This window comes from Lolium perenne, chromosome 3 (genome assembly GCF_019359855.2).
Source record: "Lolium perenne isolate Kyuss_39 chromosome 3, Kyuss_2.0, whole genome shotgun sequence".
Lineage (NCBI taxonomy): Eukaryota > Viridiplantae > Streptophyta > Magnoliopsida > Poales > Poaceae > Lolium > Lolium perenne.
The window spans coordinates 238941393-238949594 of record NC_067246.2 but is presented as its reverse complement, the minus strand read 5'-3'; positions in this window follow the sequence as shown (position 1 = coordinate 238949594).

The following is an 8202-nucleotide window of genomic DNA, read 5'->3' as shown; positions in this document are numbered from 1 at the left end:
CCGACATCTTTACTCTCAAGGCGGTGAAGCCTAAGAATGAGAGACCTTGCTCTGATACCAATTGAAAGGACACGGATGTCGCCTAGAGGGGGGGTGAATAGGCGGCTTAAAACTTTTACGAGATGGGCTTCACAAATGCGGAATAAAACTAGCATTTACTTTGTCAAGCTCAAAGCCTATATACTATGGTTCACATATGTGCACCAACAACTTATTCTAAGCAATGGTTCACCTATGTGCACCAACAACTTATGCTAAGCAATACAAGCAAGTTATGAGATAACAAGATATATATATATAACTTCAAGCACGATGGCTATCACAAGGTAAAGTGCATAAGTAAAGAGCTCGGGTATAGAGATAACTGAGGCACGCGGGGGACGATGATTTATCCCGAAGTTCACACTCCTGCGGGTGCTAATCTCCGTTGGAGAGGTGCGGTGTCTTACTGCTCCCGAACGCCACAAGAGGCTCACCTTGAGGTGTGGTTGCTCGATGCACACCAATGCCACAAAGGCCTCACCCCAAGATGCGGTACTCACACCACACACCAAGCGCCACGAAGGCGCCTCACCTAAATCTCCGGTGACCCTCGCCACAAAAGCCTAGGTCACGGTTCCACTAAGGCATTTCCTTCGAGGTGAAAACCGGGCCTTACACAAAGGTTTGGGCACACATCCACAACTTAATTGGAGGCTCCCAACAAATCACCACAAAGGTCTAGAATCCGTCTAGGGTTCCAAGAACCCAAGAGTAACAACCTTCTTGCTTTCACCACCACGAATCACCGTGGAGAACTCAAACCGATGCACCAAATGCAATGGCAAGAACACCACAAATATGCTCAAGTCCTTCTCTCTCAAATTCCAACAAAGCTACAAAACCTATTGGGGGAATAAGAGATGAAGAACAAAGAGGAGAACACAAAATTCTCCAAGATCTAGATCCTAAAGATTCCCTCACAAAGAGGTGATTTGGTTTGGTCAAAGTGTGGATCTAGATCTCCTCAATCTTTCTCTCAAATAGATGCAAGAATCATGGGAAGGGGAGAAAGATCTCAAGCTTCAAAAGGTCAACAACAATGGAGGAGAGAGGCTTGAGAGAGAGGAGGAAGAAGAAGTGGGGAGAAAGAGGAGGAAGAAGGCCTTAAATAGGGGTCTCAGATTTCTTCCCGTTGGGGCCAAAATCGCGACAGGACGGCAGTGCCGGGGTGGCCGGCGGTGCCAGCCTTGTGACACCGCCAGTGCCGGGGTGCTCTCGGCGGCAGTTCCGGCGGCAGTTCCGGCCCTCCTGTTTTTACTCAAACACCCGATACAAAAACCTTAAGAACTTTTGCATCCGGACTCCGATTTTGATGATCTTGGGCTCGTTTCGAAGCTAGTAACAAGCTCTACAAGTCAGGAGACGAGGTTGAACAAGGTATAGAGATACCGATGATCAAACCTCGGACAAGTAAAATATCACGTGACAAAGGGAATCGGTATCGTATGTGAATGGTTCAATCGATCACTAAGTCATCGTTGAATATGTGGGAGCCATTATGGATCTCCAGATCCCACTATTGGTTATTGGTCAGAGAGAAATCTCAACCATGTCTGCATAGTTCACGAACCGTAGGGTGACACACTTAAGGTTTGATGTCGTTTAAGTAGATATGGAATATGGAATGGAGTTCGAAGTTTTGTTCGAACTCTCGGATGGGATCCAGGACATCACGAGGAGGTACGGAATGGATCATGCAGGGAACCATCATAGTCCAGTAAGGTAGGATAGAAATAAATGATGAAAGGTTTGACCTATCTAAAAAAGACATACCGGTAAAACCTCCAACCTCGAAAATGCAACAAGTTGAGTTAGGAAACTCGGATTTAGGTGAAACCAATTTTGTTGTAAAGGGGATGACAAGAGCTACCCCACAATGAGTGAAAAGCTTAAGAACAAGTGGGGTAGGTTTTCTATGTATTTTAGAGTGAAACCTCTCAATACGAGAAACCGAGAAAAACTCCAATATCGAAAACGCAACAAGTGATTCATGCGGAATCCGTTTTCGATGAACTAGAGCTTGCTATGGAAGTAAGCACAAGCTCTAAAACATCACATGGATAATATCCAAATAACAACCAAGAAAGATGATGATGAACCAAACTCAAAAACGCAACAAATGATCTATGCGAAATCCGTTTTCGATGAACTAGAGCTTGCCATGAGAATAAGCACAAGCTCTAAAACATCACATGGATAATATCCAAATAACAACCAAGAAAGATGATGCAAGGATGCAAAGGTTTGAGCTTTCTCCGAACGATACGATCGAGTTACTCACTCGAGAGCCCTCTTGATAGTACGACAACTAAACTATAAACCGGTCTCCAACTACACCATGAGACCGGTGAGAAAGAAACCCTATCAAGAGCAAATCTTAACCTTGCGCATTCCACTTGAGCTTGATGATGATGGTCTTGACCGCAACAAGATGGAACGCCTTTCTTGATTGTGCTTGCTTGACGAAGTCTTGTAGATTGCTCCCCCATAAACCACCATGGGAGAGCTTCTTCTTCGGCGCAACTTCACATATCCATGATCACCATATAGATGGCAAGAGTCAAGCAAAGGATCTCTTCGAGATGGCTCATCTTGAACTCGCACTTCATTTCTTCATGGCAAGCTTCAAGCTTATGATCTCTTCGAGTTGGCTCATCTTGAACTTGCACTTCATTATGTTGATGTCTTGCAGTAACTTGAGGGCTCACTTCATCTCCATGTTCGAGGCATACTTGACACTTGATATCATTTATCAAATTCTTCTTATTGCAACCTTGAAGCCAACATATGGTTCAAGCATTGCCTATGGACAACACCTACAAATATAACTCAATGCAAACATTAGTCCATAGGGATTGTCATTAATTACCAAAACCACACATGGGGGATCCATGCACTTTCAGAGTAATGTGCCCAAAAAAATTGACTAAGAAAACAAAATACCAATATGGCCCAAAAGTACTAAGAAAAAAATATCAATATGACCCAAAACTAGTGTTTTTTTAAATGTAATTAATGAAGATGCAATTTATTTGCAAAGAAGTATATATGAGTGCACCCAAAATCTAATGTGCGTATGTATCGGTTACAACAAGGGCAGGCTGGGCCTGGGCAGCCCGGGCTACAACCCAGGTCTTGACCCAAGAAGTATCGGTACTCGCTTATTAAATTTGCAAAAATTATACACTGAAAGCAGCCCAGCATGTGTCCTTGGACTACATGATCAGGGCTAATCTTGAAACCCACCAAGGCAGTGAGAAGGAGCGATTTAACAGAGCACGTCCGCAAGTCCATAACTAACTAGGACGTGTTTGGTACTTTGGGCCGATTTTAGGGCTCCATGGGGGCAAACTCTGTCGGTATTAGCTCGTTAGAAAGAAGGCACGAGCCACTTTTGGTGCTTCGTTTGATTGCTCATGAAGGCATTTTCTACATCGGAGAGGGAACACTGCCCCTACTATTTGGTTGGCTGCACACAAGGCTATTCGTTGCACCTTTTGTTTGGTTGCACACATGAGCATGTGATGGTAGCCTTTTTTAATGGAGTAATGAGGTTACCCAGCAGTGGTGACTGAATGAGAACACATTCAGCAACATTCATTTCATCAAAAGGTGTTGGTAATACACAATATAGAGTTACCCTACTAGTTCATAACACGAGGGGTTAATATATATACCATATCAAACAAATTTATCACTACAAACTGGTAATAAAGTTCTAGGTAATGGAGGGATATGAGATCGCCTCCCAAAATATACATGATCTCTTCAGCAGATCATGAGCGCAGTCGGCAGGATGATGAAGAACAAAGCAGCAGTCCTAAGAAAACTTCTTCGAAAGCCAGGTCTTAAGCCAAATCGTCCTCTCCCATGGTAGCCGCTGACGATATTCACCGCACTCAACTTTGTTCTTAGCAATGAAGTTGAGTGCCTTTATAAGTGAAAGGACGAGATGTCGCCTAGAGGGGGTGAATAGGCGTTTAAAAACACTTATGGATTTGGCTTGTGGGAATGCGGAATTAAACTATGTTTACTCTACAAGCACAAACCCTAAATATGCTAGGCTCAACTAAGTGCAACAACAACAACTAGAGCTAAGCAAGATAGGCACAATATATGATAGCAAGATATAATAGATACTTCAAGCTCGATGGCTATCACAAGGAAAGTAAGCTCGGGTATAGAAATAACCGAGGCACGCGGAGACGAAGATGTATTCCCGTGTTCCCTTCCTTTGCAAGAAGGTACGTCACGTTTGGAGAGGTGGAGGTCCCACGAAGGATTCCCCAATGCCACGAAGGCTCACCTTCTTCTCTGAGCCAAACCCACGAAGGATAATGGCCCTTTCCTTATGGTTAGCTTTTCCTCCACTCCGGAGATGGCAAGCTCCAAAAACACTTCACAAGCTCCACGAAGGAGAAGCCCGGGCCTCTTCACAATCTTCTTTGAGGAGATCACCGGAGCACCAACCGCCAAGCCAACTAGGAGGTCTCCCTCCAAGAGGAACAAGCTCACGGTCTCTCACTCGAATAAATTGTGGTGGAGAGCTCAACACTATGCAATGATGCAAAGCAAGAACACTAGAGGTGTTCAAATCCTTCAAACTCGAATCCCACCAAAGCAACAAATGCTAGGATGAGATTAGAGGGGAAGAACAATGAGGAAATCAACAAATGACTCCAAGATCTAGATCCAAAGGGGTTCCCCTCACTTAGAGGAGAAATGGATTGGTGGGGATTGTAGATCTAGATCTCCTCTCTTAGATCCCTAAAGAATGAGCAAGAATCATGGGGAGAATCACGAGAGAGGGCAAGTTCTTCAAAGTCAACAATGGAGGAGAGAGAGTGGAAGAACTTATCCAGCCCAAGCTGGAAGAAGGCCTATTTATAGTCTAGGGAGAAATATAACCGTTGGGTGAGTTTCAGCTCAGCACAGTCGAGGAGGCCGGTCAACCGTGCCTGGGGCCGGGCCGTCCGGTCCAGGTGCCGGTCAGACCGGGCCATAGGCCGGACCCGGCCGGTCCAAACCGGGTCTGTGACCGGGCCATGACCGGGACACTTTTGTGTCATATAGTACATGGCCCTGGTTGGCACCAGTCCAGGGAGCGGTTTGAACCGGGCCATCCGGTGGGAAAGCCGGTCACGCCGGGCGAGAAACCGGGCCAGCAGGAAAACATGTTATACAAAAACTGTGATAACTTTTGTGTCCGGACCCCGATTGATATGAAACCAATTTTGTTGGAAAGATAACGACGAATAGAACCCCAACAATTTTGTTGGAAATATGGAGAATCCTCACGGGATATTTTTAGATGTTTTTAGAGAGGGAGTCTCCCACCGTCAAGAAACGGTGAAGACGTCCAAACTCGAAAACGCAATAGAAGATGCATGCGGATTCCGTTTTCGATGAACTTGGGCTTGTTGTAAAGCTAGCAACAAGCTCAAAAACCTCTCAAAGAGAAACACCAAGAAGCAATAGGGATATGCAAAGTATGCAAAGGATTGAGCTCCCTAAGACGATGTGATCAAATTACCCAACCGAAAGCCCCTGTTGACAATGTGGCTATCTATCCTATAATCCGGTCTCCCATCAACCAGCTTGAGACCAGTAAAAGGAAAACCTATAAAGACCATACCTTTGCCTTGCGCATCCCGCTTGATCTTGATGATAACTCTTCAAGCTCCACTCAAGCCGGAATGCCGCACTTGATCATTGTTGCTTCGTGAAGACTCACAAATGCTTCCCCATACACTATGATGGGAAAGCTCCATTGATGCACATCTTCACATGTCCATTATCACCAAATGGATGGCAAGCTTCAAGCATATGATCCTCTCCGGATGCTCAACTTGAAGTTGTCCAACTCAACCTTGATGACGATCACCACTTGACGTCATCCTCTCATGGGATATATGAGATCTCGCTTTTGATGCATGCCCATGGAAAGATACCTAACCCACATAGACAACACAAGGGAATATATATGATGGGTTAGTTCATAAAGCATGATTGACACGGCTTACCATACCACATGACTTCTTGTGGCACATTCTTCATGCTTCATGTGTTGACCAATCTTGAATCTATTATTCACTCTTTGTATTGGTCAAGCTTGTATCTTCTCATGCTCTATCATACTATCTTGAGGAGCATATATAATTCTTCATTTGTTTGCATGCTCTAAATCTTAGTTACCCATAGCTCAACTCATGAGACTATCATGACACCAACTTAGAGCCATAACTTGAATTCTTCACTTGGAGTCAAGCACTCAAGATCTTGATCATTCATTGCTTATCACATAAGCTAGAGCATGGCTAATATTGAGTTCCACATAAGAAATCCATCTTCATTTCTTCTTCTTGATCATATCACATATATATCTTCACGATGATCTTGATGCCAATACACAAGGTGACATAGGCATCCCCAATGGGCCTGTCGAAGATAGTACCCGGGTTTTACTAAAGGCCCACGACCCGAAAGATAAGAAGAATCAGAAGCCCAAGTTGCTAGTTAAGGAAAGATAGAGTTGTATTAGGAGAGAACACTTGTAATATTGCGGGATAAGTTGGAAACCTTCCCGGACTCTGTAACTTGTGTATCACGAATCCCTCGGCTCCACCTCCTATATAAGGGGGAGCCGAGGGACAAAGAAAGCATCGATTCATTGTCTCACAAACCCTAGTTTTCATATCGTCGAGTACTCACCTGGGCGGTTCTCGCGTTTTCCCGATACAGCGGTCGTGGCTATCGTCACCAGTGATGTCACCTGGGCAAGAGAAAAATTCGGATAAGCAGCTTCATAAGAACGGCGACAGCAGAAGATTGTGGATTATTTCGAGAGCCTTTGATCAAATACAAGTTTTTGATCAAATGCTCGGGGGCTACTTCGGAAAAAATGAAAAACTCAATGACAAAATAGAAATGGCGAGAGCCTATGATCAAATACAAGTATTTGCTCATAGCCTCGGGAGCTACTCCCATCGGGAGCGCTGTTCGCGCACCCGAGAGATTTGAAAACTTCGAGAGAGAAGAAAAATATAGCAACATAAGGCGTGGAGCCTACACCCAAGCACAAGTCCTTGGCTGTAGCCTCGGGGGCTACTCCCATCGGGAACGCTGTTCGCGTACCCGATGAAGTTATAAAAAAAAGAGAAGAAAAGAAAGAGAAAGAAAGAAGAAGGAAAAGTGAGTATATTTCGAGTTATATAAATAACTCTACATATACTCCCATCGGGAGAACAATATAAGTCATCCATTGACTCAATAAAATGTGCTATTCCAACAGCCAAAAAAGCACTCGACAATATATTCTCAGAGCGCCAAAGTTGCGATCAATCTCTGAATGCCGCAAAACTTTGCGAAGGTAAGACCCCAGATCCATTCTGTGTGGCGTGGCGCCGTCTCTGACGTCGATTTGCTACTTTTTTCCGTATCAACAGATACGAAGAAAAATCCTAACGGACGCGTTAGGTACCCGATAAAATATGACTGGGACTCGACTGAATGGTAAGACCTTAAGCGGCACCTGTCGAAGTTTACACCAGTATCCCGAGATCATGTCCAGGGACGTGATCTTGAAGTAGGTTTTTGCGGATTGCCACTAGAGCAGTTAACTAGTACCTGATCCGTCAGATGAACTAGCCCCAACTACCATTATCCCTGTACAATATATAATTTCATATCCAAAGATATGTGTTAAAGATCAGAATTATGGAGTAAATATAAAGGTGGAGATTTTCCCTGACTCTGCGATTCAAGCAAAATCTCGGGGGCTACTGACATAGGCATCCCCAATGGGCCTGTCGAAGATAGTACCCGGGTTTTACTAAAGGCCCACGACCCGAAAGATAAGAAGAATCAGAAGCCCAAGTTGCTAGTTAAGGAAAGCTAGAGTTGTATTAGGAGAGAACACTTGTAATATTGCGGGATGAGTTGGAAACCTTCCTGGACTCTGTAACTTGTGTATCACGAATCCCTCGGCTCCACCTCCTATATAAGGGGGAGCCGAGGGACAAAGAAAGCATCGATTCATTATCTCACAAACCCTAGTTTTCATATCATCGAGTACTTTTCGGCTGAAACCTTCGAGATCTACTTGCCCTCTACTTCTAGCTAAAACCCTATTCTACAACCCGTAGGCATTGACAAGTTAAT